The sequence below is a fragment of the Agelaius tricolor genome, unplaced genomic scaffold, assembly GCF_023055355.1.
Source record: "Agelaius tricolor isolate 1412-34295 unplaced genomic scaffold, bAgeTri1.0.p SCAF_10, whole genome shotgun sequence".
NCBI lineage: Eukaryota > Metazoa > Chordata > Aves > Passeriformes > Icteridae > Agelaius > Agelaius tricolor.
Genome location: NW_027269270.1, coordinates 7,460,030 through 7,475,789, shown reverse-complemented (window position 1 = coordinate 7,475,789; position 15,760 = coordinate 7,460,030). Strand labels below are relative to the sequence as shown.

Genomic DNA, 15,760 nt, shown 5'->3' with positions numbered 1-15,760 from the left:
CACTTCTCTTGTATATTCTCTGTGTGCCTTAATCTTTTTTTCTTCCCTCTTTTCTTTTTTCTTTTCCTATTTCCTTCCTCATTCCGGCCATTGCAGTGCCAAAAGTTTAGACCAACCTTTGTAGAAGGTAACCTGACTTCATTGAAGTGGTCCTTGTGGCTCTGTGTAGTCTGGTGGATGGGTTGTTTATAGTTCTGTTTCCTTTTCAGGAAAACTTCCTGAAAGCCTCAGATGAGCCTGAGTTCTAATTACACTGAAAAAGGGGCATTTTTTATTAGAAGAAATTTATTCTCTGGCAAATGATACTTTTTTTTTTTTTACTACAGGGCTTTCTTGTTGTGATAAAAATGGCTCTTAAATGGCACAGATCCCCTGTGAACAACACGAGAAACAGAAGGAATAATTCTTACACGAAAAAAAGATCATTCATTTTTGACACTTTGGAAGAGTTAAACAAAGACACTCTCCAGTCATGGATCTAATCTGTAAACCCCCAAATCTATATGGAGAGTATTATTCATATTTCTTGGATAAATAAAGTGAGAATTCTGGTACACTATGAACTTCTGAGATCAGTTTTGGTCAAGATGAAGTCACCTGCTCAGGAAGTTCTGCTACCTGGCTTTCCTACTACAGGAAGTAAATGAGCAGATCAGATCCCGTTTTGTGATCCTCTGCCATTGCATTTTGTATAGACATGAAATTATGCACCTGGGAAAGATTAGAACCAGCACTGATGGATTTTCCTCCATAACTGCAAATATATTTTCTGTGCAAGAAACGCCATGGAACTCAATCATAACCCTAGATTCATCCCTTGAAGCTCAGTGTTAGACAGCCTACAGGTGTCTGTCATCTCTGATTGCTCTCTGCTGTAAAGCTGCACTTGTTCAGTCCTGCCACAAAAGCAAATGTATTCTCCTGTCCTTTGTAGGCACTTTTCAATATTGTTGGCATCAGCTTTCTTCCCCACATTGCCAGTGGGCTTTCTGTGAGTGCTCTCCAGCAGCCTCAGGTGGCTGGATGTGTGTCCCCTGTTGAGGCAGAGCACAATGCTCAGGACAAGGAAATCAGGAAATGTGCAGTGCTTGGAGAGAGCTCCAGATCAAACAGAATGGCTGCTGCTCTCTGCACGGGAACGTGAGCTCTGCAGCACATCTGATACATGAGTGCTTGTCTCTCAGTACTGCCAGATGGGTATAAATCTGGCCTCTCAGGATCTGGAGTGCTAAATTTGTCAAGATGGCATTGTGAGTGTATTAGCTGCTGGCTGCTAAACTCTTTGTTCACCAAGAAGGCTGCTCTTGACACTTCCTGATAAGCTCTGTGAAATGTTTGTCATTTTTACTTGCCTTTTTTTTTTTTTCAAAATTTCTAACCAGTGTTTATCTTGCCCAGGATTTAAAACTACATTTGCTTTAAGCTATGTGAAATAACATGTAAGTAAACAACATAAAAATCAAATCAGCGATTTAAACAACATCTTCACTATTTAAATCTCTCTCCACATTTTCCCACTGCTGTTATACATTTTTGAATATATATGGTCTTTAAAGAAAAACCATATAAGTGTATTATTTTTTATTTCTAGTTCTTGAACATAAGATTTAGCAGTAAGTTTCCATCATAGTCAGGCAAAACCCCACCCCTGTGCTGCTTATGCCAGGATGTACAGTACTATCAATTGGTTTATTACCTCTATTCTTTCTAAGGTTTTGATTGCAGCCATAAACCCCAAAAGGACTCATTAAGATTTTTTCACTTTTATTTTCATGTGCTTGGAACACTATTAAAAAATAAAACTTCTAACCTAAGTAAAACTATTCTGAATGTGTTCTAAAAATCAAACCAGGTCCTAGCACAGCAGAAAGAATTTGTGGTCTCACAAGAAGTGCTTGGTTCTGCACACAGGCTGTCATTAATTTTAGGCTCTCGGAATAAAGGATAAAGTTTAGCTTTCCAAAACCAACAAGGATAGATCTAGTCAAAGAGTAGAACTAAAGATGGCTAGGTTCAAAGAGAAGTTTCTGGTGTTAAGGTAGCTAGAAAGGTAAATCAACCCCCCAAATTTAAATTAGATGAAGTGATGCACAATCTGAAGTTTTGTGACATACAATAATTTCTCCAGATTAAAATAATTTGCAAGAAAAGAGGAAGAAACATTACCTTGCATGCATTTCGGAGGATGACAGGAGTCTGTCTTCGATGATCATACTTCGTCTCTTTTATGTCCCCCTCTGAAGTATTTTGTTTTTCTTAAGGTTTTCTTTTTCACTAAACAATACATATTTGTCTGTGAAGTCAGCTAGTGTAAAGTGGAATAGTTCAATCGAAGTGGACATTTATACTAATTCACTCCAGTTCAGGACTAGCCTCATGTACCAGGGCTACACAGTCCTTTGAAAAATGACTGCAGTTTTTTTTTTTTTTTATAATAACAGAACACTGTTCTTTGGGCTATAGAAAACAACTCAAGCTTCAAACAACATTATGTTCAGTAAAAATATTTGGCCTAGAGAGTATGGTGCTGATTTCCCCTACCATAAAAGCAGACTTACTTCTACAACAGCTTAAATAAATTACTTGTTAACATTTACAGCTGTTAACTTACTCATCCCATCACAACAGATCAGTGTCAGCTGGAGTGAAAATTCTCTTAAAGCAACTGCATTTAACAAGACAGGAAAAATTAGTTCTGGAAACTTGAAACATTTAATTACATGCTGTTTCCTGGGAATGAACCACTTTCCCTGGCCTGGCAGTCCAGTGAGGTTCCCCAGGCTCTGGGTGAGATGTGCCTGGACATTGTTCTAAGAGTAACAAAACTTGAGAAACAGCTTGATCCTGGCTCTGAGTGGCCTGTCTGAAGAGGTGTGCAGACATCCTCATCTCAGAGGGGCACTGGAATCAAAGCCCTGCCATAGGAGTTTTATTGGTTTGTTGTATTGTAATATGTATGAAACGGCCAGGATGGGATCAAAATTAGGAAGTATTTATTTGATGATAATGCCAATGAAGTACAGTGCATTTTTAACCTCAAATATAGTTAGCTTCTCAAACTATTTACCTTAATGGGATGCAAAAGAAAGACAGCATTCTCTTATACTGATTCAATATTGTTGCTTTTTTGGGGGGGTCCACATCTATGATCGCCGCTGCAAATATTATGAAAACTGTTCCAAATAAAAGATGTGGTTCCACTGTATTTGACTAGAAACAGTTTTTAGGCTGCTCTAATAAAAACAGAAAGAAGAGCAAACATCACTTGAATTCTGTCAATGCAAATTAAAAATATGTTAAGAAAAAAAATCTGATGTTGGTAATGGCCTCATATAACAAGGTTATAAATAAATTGCTCACTGTTCTCATGTATTTTTAGTAAACAGAATTGGGAATAGCACAACAAATCCCCAGTGCCCAATTAAAGTCTCTTAACTAATTTAACAAATACATTGTAAATGGGTAGCTGGAGATGCTTTAAGTAAACATACATTTCACAGAGGAACTTTAATAGCCAAACAAACAGAAAATCAGTTCAAATGCTTTAGCTTTCTCAATTGTCCTAAATAAATTAGTCATAAGAAAACAAACACAATTAACAAGCATAATCATCATACTTTTTTTTTTTTAAATTCAGACGACAGCATTTTGCTGTGTGTGTCTTTCATGAATGTCTTAACTGAGAAGCAATTTACAAGGTGTTCTAAGCCTCAGTAGAGTTCTTTTTCCTTTTTACCCAGGGTTGCAATTATTTTGATGTGCTTTGCTTGTTTTGCTTTCAAATTATTTCCAAATGAATGGCGAAAAAAGCAGCTCACTTCAAAAATCCGAGGCAGTTAACTTGGTGGGGCAGTAACTGTGTGTCTGATTTGAGAGGGAGGCACAGATCTCTGCTGTGCTCCCTCGGTAGGACCGTGCCAGCCGTCCGACCGCTGATACGGAACATCTGCCTTTCCAGGGAACATTGCTCTGGCATCTTGCCTGCACAAATTTTGTCCTTGTGGAATCCCTGTAATGAGTGCTAACTGTGCACCAATTAAAGAGGACTGAAGGACACACACACAGCAGCTGAGCAGCATGTGTGCTGGGTCTGCCTGTGATGGGACTGTATCAAGCAGGAAGATCAAGTGTAAAAGGAGACAGCTGTGGAAAATCTACTCAAGAGCAAATAAAATTAACTCAAGTTAACAAATCAGGAAACAGAAAACAACAGTACAATGTGTCTTTTTTTTTTTCGTTCTGCAGCACTTAATAAAGTAATGGATGGTGACTAAGTCTTTCCCTCTCCTTCCCTCATGACCTTTATATAAAAATATCCTTACCAATCAGATGTGTTTCATTCATGGTACTTTCACACAAACTACATGAACATATATTAAAGAACAGATTCTTTTCCCTTCACTGTGAAAACTTACCAGTTTGATATTCATAGGAGCAACCAGACACATGAGCTGCTTATCCAGGTATCAAGAAAGTAGCAGTCAGGATGTCTTGGTTTACAGAAAAACTTAACATACTCCTCTGAGTGGTGTTCTGGTTTATGCTACATGGAAAAAGTAAAGCAAAACATGACGTGATAATTTGGAAAGATTGGTCTCATATGGCATTGGTGAGTCAGCCCCACGGTTGTGATCAAAACTTCAGACTCATGTATTTTTGAAAAATAGGAGAAGTGAAAAAGTACAAAAATGGTCCTAAAAGCTATAAAAAATGCCTTGTGATGCCAAACAAAAAAAGATTGCTGAAATGAGTTGATGAAAACAATGAAAAACTACTGGATCAAGCTCAAAAACAATGTTCTGGAAAATTTCACAACCTATCTCAAAAGAGTTAGTCTTTGTAGTAAGAAATACATAATTCTCATAACTTTAAAAGTAAGATTTGATGGAACATGTATGGAATAAATAAATTGTTAATGCATTTAGGAATAGTTATGTCCAAAAAAGATTAAACTGTGAGAGACCTACCAGAATTCCTGCAGGCCAAATTCAGATGCAGTTCCTAAGGCACTTCTTGACTTGAAGAACATCAGTAATTAAAGAGAAGTCTGTTAGGCTTCATTTGCACATTACAGTGAGGAATAACTGCCTGCTACTTCAGATTTATGCCTATGCATAAGTGAACTTCAAATATCTATATGTTAATATTAAAAGGGAAAGCATTAAACATATTGGTGCAGGAAATGTCATAGAGCCATATTTCTTAAAAGCTGTGTTTCTGATGTAGTTCATGCCTATCTAGAGAGGCTGAAAGTTTTTTCTAATAGGCTTTGCTAAACTGGATCTGTTGGTTGGGTGCTGAAGACAAGATTCCTTGGAGGAAACTCCAGCTGAAGCAACAGCAGGAAAAATTCATTTATTTTCAGTATTACATTGGGCAAGATATGGAGAACATGAAAGAGACCAGCTAGAAAGGTGGGCAGATGGGCTACTGCTCTTTATCTAAAAGAGTTCTCGCATGGTTATATGAACTTCCAAGAGTCTTCCTGAGGGAAGTTCCACACCACTGGCAATATTGCTGAGGGAAAGCACAGCGCCTTCTGCTGAAATTGATAAAATCTCTGATGCTGACAGGGAACAGTTAAGAAACCAGTTGTGATTTTCAGTTTTCATCAAAATTCGATTTGAAGTCCACACAAGATGGGGTCATGTTTCAAGGCTGTGTTTGCAGTTGCTAATCCAACACTAAAGAGAGATGCATTTGAATATTCAAGTTTAGATGAAGATGGGAATGCAACGCATAAAAACACTTTTTAACTTCCTCTCCAAAGACATAATGAAGTGTTTTCCCAAGCCAGTCCTAGAAAGTACCTCTGGGAACTGGTTTTACTCAGCTGTCAAGTCTCTAAGCCTCCTGACCTTAAACTGGTCACTCTTGCTAATTGTTCTCTGTTCCCATTAATGTCTAATTAACAAAGCCACTAAAAATCAATACTGTTAATGGAAAGATCTAAGAAAATGTAATCAAATTATATCCATAAAATTAACATTTTTGACTTTTACTGGGTTATCTTAATAAGGCAGTCTCATGAAAGGAAATTTTATACAAATTGAAAGCAGGTCCTAAACCAACAATGAATGATACTGGCCCATTCCACCACACAATGACTTTACCTTGCCATTTTTCACACTTGTGATTCTGTGAAATTATGAGGACCTGTGTGTAGGTAAATTTTGCCCTTTTTCTACACCAGAAAAAAAAATTCTTACTTCTTTCTCTATTTCAGTTTGTGTTGGGTTTTTTTCCCCACACAACTTCTTCTTTAATTAAAATGCATTGTCTATGGAAAATGAATTGATAAATCTGCATGTGAACACGGTTGGAGAAAAGAAAATTTTCCCCTGCCATTTCCATCATGACCTACAGGAATCACCACAAGACAATTCCCCTTAATTTTTTTCAGTCCCTTGTCTTTCCTCAGGCTGCCAACATGACAGTTAGTTATGGAAGTGATTTTGTAATACGGGCCAGACTCAACCCTGACAGCCTATACTGCAGCACACTGTGAGAACCCTATCCCTCCAGAATACTCATCTGAGAGGGGTAATTCTCCAAAGGGTGCCCAGTTGTCCCATTTAATGAGAATGGCTGTGAGCAGGCAGCCCCAGAGCCCGTCAGATGCTGCTGGGCAGGGGAGGGTTTGAGGCAGAGCTGTTCTCTTTCCCAGCTGCTGTGCAGTGCTGAGATCAGGCTGCTCTTCTCTGTGCCTCACAAGACAAAGCTTAATAATGTTGGATGTCTGCTTAATTAGTTTGGGGATTTTCTCTGGATCTCCTCCACAGAAAATCCAGCCACTGAGGGACAAATTAAAGATTCATGTGTCTCTTGTGGCAAGTGCCTCTATGATAGCTACCACACCTTCATGCAGCAAACATTTGAATACTCCATGTTTTTAAAAGATTTCCTCAGGCACAATATTTCATAAAAATTAATAGATTGAGGGGTGATATTTGCTCCCTGGTTCTCAGGACCAAACAAAACAAAATGAATGAGTTGATTTAGGCTGAGCCTTAGGAGTTTGGTATTCATTCTGTCATCTAAATAGATATATTGTAGTGTTTTGAACACTACTTCCAACTTTAGATATTGGGAAGTGCACTCTGAATCAACTGCAAAGAAAGGGGCACTGTTCAGCTCTCACATTCTATACAAGGAAGTATCTCATGCTTTTGAGAGAACTGTGGTGTGTAATTGAATGGAGCATGTCTTTAGTGACAACTGCATTTAAAAAGGAAACCATGACAGCAAACAGCCCTGAACCATGTAGGAAATCAACCTGCAGTTTATTTTGCTTTTCATTATGTTGAATAATGTAAAATTTACTCTAAGGCAATATAGATGGCATGTATAACACTTGTATATGATAACAGAAATTTTATAAATTTGGTTTTTTACGTGTATTTTATGCTTTCTTTAGAACCAAAAGATGATTTAGAGTAATAACTTTTCACTGGAGAGGACACAGAATTTCATCTATCTGACTTGTAAATAGCTCATTTCTTCTTGAATAGTTTTACAGAATGAGAGAAGACAAGTATTCTTGCTAATTTATCAAAATCATAATTGCCCTAGACTGTTAAAAAAAGAAGTTAATTTCTCATTTATACTCTTTGAATTTCATGTGACTTTGGCTGGTAGGAAAAAACTTGAATATTCTGTTTGTCATATAAGGGATCTTTGGTGCATAGTAAAGAAATCTATATAAGTTGACTTCAAGGAGTTTATGAGATTTTAAAAGTGGCCTTGTGGGTTTGTAGCAGTTTCAGAGCAGTAGAAGCATGGTGTGCCATGCAACCTGCAGGCTTTATGCTTGCCATAACTCACTGAAGTGTGTATGGAAGAGGATAATTGCATGTAGAGAAAAATATAGCACTTGCAGAGGGCAAACTGCACCAACATATATCCCTGCATGGAAGTATTACTTGGGAGAAAAGGAGGTCCATTTACTTGTCCAGTATTTCTGAATTAGTACCAGTCTGTCTTCTTTTTTTTTTTTTTTTTTTTTCATTTTGAGCCCTTTCTTGCAAAGGCAAATAGTGAGCAGTCTTTCCTTGCACATACAGGGAAGCAAATAATTTTAATGTATTGGAAGTCTATAAACACAGAGAAATTAATCATTGTGATCCACAAGATATTTCTCTGCACTTCTTCACCTGAGTCTTTAGTCAGCTACTCTTGCTCAAATTCACAGCCATTGATAGATACCTATTTCTCTCCCAGGCAGAATCCTAAATCTGAAATATGTTTTTTGGTGGAATGGATGTGCTTGGTAATCATGCCATGCTTTTTAATTCATCTTCAGGCTTACGTGCAAGTCATGACAATGGCGGGTTCGCAGTTACTAGGAAGGAAGGACTAAAGGGGGAAGAAAAAAGGCAAATTTTCCTAACAATTAAATTCAGCCATTCTCAATGTTATGATACGGTCAGTTGAATACTTTTTGCAAATTTGAGGCAGTAGCCTCCTGAGAATTGTGTGCCTATAGTTCCTACTTCTTTTTAGGGTAAAAATGACAGTTCATTTCTTTATGTCAGCTCTGATAAGAGCATATCTCTGCATGAAGACAGTTATTCTTTCTCTGCTCTGTTTTCATACCTCTCCACTCTCATTTGGGAGAGGAGAGGGTTAGAGAAAAGGTGGAAGAACTAGAAAAGGCCTAACATATTTAGTGGAAAAAACTCTATATCTAGAGAAACATCACAGAGAATTAGAGGATTTTGGTACTGTTTTAAAACTGCTGGTGTTTTGCTGTTAGCTCTGGCTTTTATTTTTAAACATGGTGTTTTCCTATGCAATATGGTATTGCTGTTTTACTTAATGAATTAAGAGATGGACTTATGTAAAGGAATTTTTTATTTTTACCATATTAATTAAGTTCCCAGATGCACACAACAAAAGATTAATTTTCCTTTTGGCTCTCTGTAGGGAGGAGAATATGATTGTATAATTCCAATTCTGTTTCTCTTCCCTAATTTACACATGCTGGTATATCTTTTTATCCTAGGTTATTATGGAAGGTGCTGTGGGAAATTTATGGTAATCAGGCAAATGAAGGGCTTAGAAATAGAAGGATAATTGACGAAAAATCACTGGTAAAGAAAGTATGAAATAATCTCAGTGTTTAATTGGTGAGGCAGGGCTACCAGATTTCTACAGCTGCAGTCTCAGGTGCTGTTCAGGGGGTCAACCGTTTGTGCATTGTCACCTTTTGCAGTTAAAGGAAGATTATACATAATTGGTACCTGCACTAGCTTCTCTCCATCATCTGGCCTGAAGCTGTATTCCAGGCAAGTGTAAAGGCTCTGGGCAGTGTCTGCTCAGGATTAGAGTGCTGTGTATTTGCTGAAGGCAGCACTGTGTCCCTGTCTCCCAGACCATTCTTCAGTCTGTGCACGATCACTCTCTCAGTGTCTCTTCCCTTTCCTCATTTACAGAACCCAGCCTTGAAGAAACTTTTATTACTATTTTACTCATCCCTTCTCATATAGTTTTTCCACTTCTTGTTTATTTTCTCCCTGCCCACCCCCTGCCATGGTTTATAGTATTTTCCTTTACATTCTTCTCTTTCATATAAGTTTTCAACTTTTCCTTGTGAATCCCTACCAGGACTTGTCACTGTCTTTCTCTGTTTTCCAGGTTTTTCCTCATTCCCTCATTCCTTCCTTTGCATTTATCTCTTATCTCCTTTACTTTATTCCTCTTTATAGTTTTGTGTCTCATTCCACTAGAAGTACCCTTAGGTTGCTCTTTACTCTTCCTCCTGACTAACTGCCAGGGTGAAAAACTTCACCAAGAAATAGGAATCTCCTAAAAAGCAGTGCTTCTGAGTGCTCTAATACATGTCTGCTTTTTATAAACTTGAGAGAGAGAAAGCAACACAGGAATGTTGCACAGAAAATTGTTAGCCATTTTCTCAGTGGGGGAGAATTCACAGCAGAGACTTAGACCTCCTATTTTGACATATCCTCCCACTAAGAAGATACCATGTCAAGATAGCAGAGCCTGATATTGCCTGGTACACTCTCACCTGTAAAAGAGACATTGGAATAAGCTGGGAACAATTCTGACCCAGCCAATGACCTACACTATGTTAGAAGAAAATTACGTGTTCTGGAGCGGCACTGCATGTTTTCCCAAATGCAGATGAAGATAAGGCATTTAATATCTGCTTCTGTTCCTTGTTCCTGCACCAGACACCGTGGAAATAAAATGCTGATTGGAACTGGTCTGTTCACCTGAGATCTGCTGTGTGTCTCTGGAGCACAGAGTAGTCAGCCTTACAAGTTGGAAAGGATTCAGTTGGGATTAAATGGCTGGGGGGGTCAAAGTCAGAGAGAACAGGCAACAGCCTCTCTTGAAGATCTTCACAGCAAGCACCACAATGGGCAGGGCTGGCTTGAAGGCAGTCTGCTCATCTGTTACAGGCTCCTGCTGCTTGGATGTGTAAACATGCCACTTATGTCTGAGCTGCTCTTGTTTTTATTCACTGTGCAGGTGTAAATGCATGTAAAAGCAATGTCAGTGCCACTGGCAGCACTGCCATCCAACATTCCCTAGGATTGCTGTGTGTCTGCAGAGCCCACTGGCAGTCAGAGCAGTGGGGTGCAGGGAGGGGGGCCTGGGGGGCCTGCAGTCACTGCCCTGCTTCCAGCCTGTCTGCTACAAAGGCAGAAGGGAGCACCCCACTGGGCTGAGTGCCCCTGCTCACATCCACTGCTGCTGTGTGAGCAGACTGGTCAGGGAAAGATGGAGCCTGAGATGGCAATGGGAAGAAAGTGCTCTGCTTGCTGACTCACACCTGTGAAACCTTGGACCTTCCAGTTATTGCTTCTTATTAATGTGTTAATTTTACAACAATACACTACAACCTGAAAATATTCTGTACGCTCTTGGGTCTAACTCAGCAGTGTTGTACATTTCTCTCCTGCAGAAATATCTGTATATTGAAAATGTCCATATATTTTCTAACTTTCTTGTGAATGACATTTGTCAAGACTGAGGTCCAGAAGTGTGGTGATGGCTGAATCATCAGCCACTCCTTGTGGAAAGATCCATAGGAATTTAAAAGGAGAAGAAACAAGTCTGATCTCTTTTTTTTTTTTTTCTTAATAATTCAGAACAACTGCTATTCTGCTCTTCAAGAGTTACAAAGTGAATCTATCTACTAATCTAGAACTATCTCTGGATTTGACTTTAATATATTTCCTGTATGTAAACCTGACAACATGTTACAGAAGAAGACAGCATAAGCATCCCTCTTTTGCAGATAGGGAAATGAAAGGGTAAATAAATGAAATACCATGAAGAAGAGCACAGGAAAATCCTTCCAGTGGAAGAACTAGGCCAATGGCTAGTTAAGCTCCTTCTGCTCCAGACCTGTTGACTCCTACAGTTCAGTGGAATGACTTCTGAAGTGGTACCTAGCTAGGGAACACTAAGGTTTTAGCCTTACTGATTGAATTCTCAACTCTAAATTCTCAGGATATTTCATATCTTTATATATAAACTCCTGCTCAAACAATTGTCTGGGCAGTGAGAGTTATGAGAATAAATATAAATATAAATATAAATATAAAATGGGACATAGAGATAATTATTAAAGTTAAAGCAATGAATACATTTACATAAAGTTAAAGCAATGAATACATTTACTCTTACTTGACAGTTTACATCATCCATGAAGTGTGCTGTGATTTATTGTTCACGCTGGTTGATGAGAACTGAATATTTAAACAAACATTTCAGAAACTACACATGGCAGGGTTGATTTTCCTGCATTGAAATTCTATGAGCAATTGCTCATTTTTATTTAAATATAACTGTTGATACTAGAATGTGAAGTAGTTTGAAGAAAAATATTCAGAGTTTGTCTTGAAAATATGCCCTTAAAGTTTTATTTTTGCATAATAAATACCAGCATTGTATTAATATCATGCTGAAATTAATTATGTGGGAAAGGTAATGGTAAGCAATTTAGTGCTTTCATAGCAGTAAGTACTACTGTCATTGTATTTCATTACAACTCCATTAAAATCTAAGATATCTCAATACACATCTTGGCCAGGAGTCCTGTGTTACAGTGTTGAAAATGCCAGCTAACTGCTTTTCAATAGTTTTATAATTGCTTATAATTGTATCAGACAGGGTTGTCAAAGGTGAGAATTTATTTTGAGCCCTCTAATATTTGTGTGGCAAATTTCATTTGCTTTAGAGCACTCATTTTCAAGAGATGAGCACTCTCCATTTTTGAAGTCTCACCCATGAAGAAAAGCACACACTTCATAGAGTTTGAACAGAAAAAAACCCAATGAAAGTAGTTCTTAAAATGCTGAGACATTTAAAAAAAACCTCTTGTCTCTTTCCTGGATTGGTTGGAAGCACCACAGGAGTATTATTGGCACCTCAGAACTTGTGCATTCAAATGCTAAAGAATTATACAGAGTCACGGAATATGCTGAGTTGGAAGGGACCTGGAAGGAAGAAAGTTTCTTGGGGAGTTAAAAAAATGTTATTTGAATGATTTTAGCAATGTTCTAAGGAACGGCTTCTCTGTCTCTCTGTTTTTAAATAACTTGTTTAATAAACCTCTTTCCCTTACTGGTGAAACTCTTCCTATAAATAAAAGTGGAAAAAAAAACCCCTGCAACAGGTTAACAAGTAGGAGTTAAGAAGTTAGCAGGAAGAAATGAAATTTGGGAAAAGAAACTGACTGAAAACATCCTCCTGCCTCATCAGCATGAGGCAGTGGAGACCATTGTGCAGTAGGTGTCCAGTCAATTTCCTGATTCTGCAACAAAGCTCATTTCTGAATAATAATAAAATTAATACCCTGCTGCTTCATAATTTGGTTTGCAAAGGAGTACTTTGCCTCATTGAAGTCAAATCACTTCAGATTTAGAGGGTCAGAGAACCATGAAATTTTAGCAGTATCGATAATAAATCATGCTAGACAAATTGTATTGCAGTATTTGGAAAAAAACCCCAAACTTAAATCAGCACATGGAAGAACCACAAGAGGTGTAGGGGGCAAATCTGTTGTTGGTACAGGGGCTCCACTACTGACACTTACAAGAAAAAGCACAGCAGAAAATTTGAAACTATTTCCTGTCCCATTTTAAAGAAGTGCTGGGGTCTGCATTCCCACCCAAGGGTGTTATCAGGTGCCCTCTGGGCTTGTTTGTGGCTCCTTGTGCCCATTTTTCATGAGGTGCTGTCAGAACTATTCTGAAGACATGGCTACAGTAATCCTTTTCTTTTAAAACTGTGTTCCTTACCTCAGAAAATGTTCAGTATCAAATCATAAAATTTTTGGCATCACATAGTCTTTTAAAAGCCAGCCTTACTTGCTTTTTTGGTTATATGTCCTTTTATTGCTGACAGGCTGCTGGCAATCCATCTAGGATGACACACAGTGTTTGATATCCCATGACTAAAACACGTGAAGAATTCAGAAACCAGGCTGAATTAGGCTCACCATTATTAATGAATTTTGAATTATGCAGTTAATCTATTTGTGAGTTTTACAACTCTTTCATTCTGAAAGAAAAAAAAGGAAAGCAATGCAAACAGACAGTCAAAAAATGATATCTAGTTATTGGGCCACATGTGGTAGAATGCTGAGATTTTATTTTCTTCTGGAAATACTACCTCTTATAAAGCCCATCCATCATCTGTAATGAGGGCTGTCAGGAATATTTAGCTGAGAAATAGCTACTTGATATGCTAATGGTGCTCCCTTAGTGAATTCCTTTGGTTCTGCTGCCTGACATTAATGGTTTTCATAATCTAATGAATGATGTGTGTAATAGAGGTAAGGCCACAGGGAATGACATTTTGAAACTAAGGGAAGTAGTATATATGTATTTTATAAATATGTGCATTTTTTATATATACACACGTATATACACTCAGAGGGAAAACACAAAATTGCTTTTCCAAGCTAGATAAAATAAACACTAGGGAGAAACTACATAGATGGAGCAAACCTTTGATACTGACACTTTAAATTCTAAAATATCTCTATTCCCAGGACTTCATGAAATATCCAGGAATGTAATAAGCATGAAGACTTCACTTCCACAGCCCTTCCTGACTCTTGTTTCAGAAGCTGAGACTCTGTCCTGCAACTCTGCAACTCAAGGATAACCACTCCTCTCTCCCAGCAGGATCCAGGTGGGTGGGAAGAACCAGGATCCCCCAGTAAATCCCTGCAGAGGGGAACCAGGTCCCAGCTGCAAGGCTGAGAGCTGGACTCAGCCTGGGGTGCTGAACTCACCGTGCTGACCAGTACTCACCATTTCCTGCTGAAGTCCTGTATTTGTATCTCCCCTTGTCTCTTCTCTCTGGAGGAGGTGGGAAGTGGATGCTAGTGCAACATCTCATGTTCCAGAGCTGGCAACTCCCTTGTGGGCTTATTTTGTCAGCTGTTTTTAACCACAAATTTTTGTGGCCATCTCCACCTGGCTAAAAAGACAGTGAAAGTAGGTTATAAGATTGCTCTGAAAATCTACTGGAAACCAATTTGCTCTTTAGACAATTTCATCAGGTGGTGATATTCCAAATGCCTGACAACCTCAGCTTTTAGGTGCTGTGGAGATTTTGCTGCCCCTCCATGTCACAGCTGCAGATGTTTGCAGGATTGACCCTGTGATTTGCTCAACACCCAATACCCATTTTTCTGTGACTGAACTTCCAGCTGTCTTTATCTTCAGTGGTGACTCTGGTTCTGAGCTCACCATTGTTACTGTCATATTTTCTGAAAAATCCCTTTGCCAGTATTTCTTCTGGGAAGATGAGAAGCCTCAGAGAAAAAGGAAAACAATCATTATCTGATCCACTTCTGTGTTTTGCTGCTTTGGAATGTGGTTTGGACATTGTTTAGCAACTGGTCATTGTTTGATTGGTTTCATGTGAATTGTTTTTGACTTAATGACCAATCACAGGCCAGCAGTGTTGGGACTCTGGAAGAGGTCACAAGTTTTAATTAGTATCTTGTTAAGCCTTCTCTAAGTATCATTTCTCTATTCTTTAGTATAGTTTTGGTATAGCATTCTATAACATAACATAACATAACACAACACATAACATAACACATAACATAATATAACATAACATCCTTCCAAGAACATGAAGTCAAATTCATTTCCTTCCTGCCATAAAAAAACCCCAAAAATACCTCACACCGCCAACTCAGCATGTCAATAGTCACAGTGAATCAGGCATTCCACAGTGAGTTTCTGTAGGGTAGTGATGGAAGCCCCTGATGATCTAGAGACATAAACAAGAAGTGATTTGGGTTCACAGAGGATTGCTACTGCAGCTCCAGCGCTGTCCTTGCAAACATACAACAGCGTTAGGCACTGGGGAGAGTGTGATGGGTGTAATATGAATTACATTGATTCTTCATGGATCTGAAAATGTGCACCCACAGCAATTGCTTTGTGTGTGGACATGCAACATAGAGTCCTGAAGAAGGATGAATCACTGAACAATAAAGTGGCTGTGTGCAGGTTGACACCAGAAAGTTTCTTGTGTTTAATTTCATCTTAGAGGATACTTGCATCATTTTTTTATACTTTTAAAAAGAGCAGGAAAATAAAATTAATGACAAAAAGATAAAATTAATGAAATCCATAGATGACATTAACGTGTGATCAGTTGCAAATATCAGAGACCCAAACCAAATTAAAAAGAGCTTAAAGTATAGACCAAAAATAACAGGCAAGCCTTAGATGCCTTAGAGCCATTGAAAATTAAAGTA

The 15,760-nt window shown here is 38.3% G+C and overlaps 1 protein-coding gene across 2 annotated transcripts in view; it reads right to left on the bottom strand.

Annotated features, from left to right (window-relative positions):
- Positions 1 to 15,760, bottom strand: part of SLC39A10 (solute carrier family 39 member 10) — a 216,113-nt gene that overhangs the window by 183,532 nt on the left and 16,821 nt on the right. For both annotated transcript variants that reach the window (XM_071434539.1, XM_071434540.1), the window contains exon 3: positions 14,295 to 14,463. The gene's annotated coding sequence lies outside the window, so the exon portion shown is untranslated. The remainder of the gene's footprint in view (positions 1 to 14,294; positions 14,464 to 15,760) is intronic.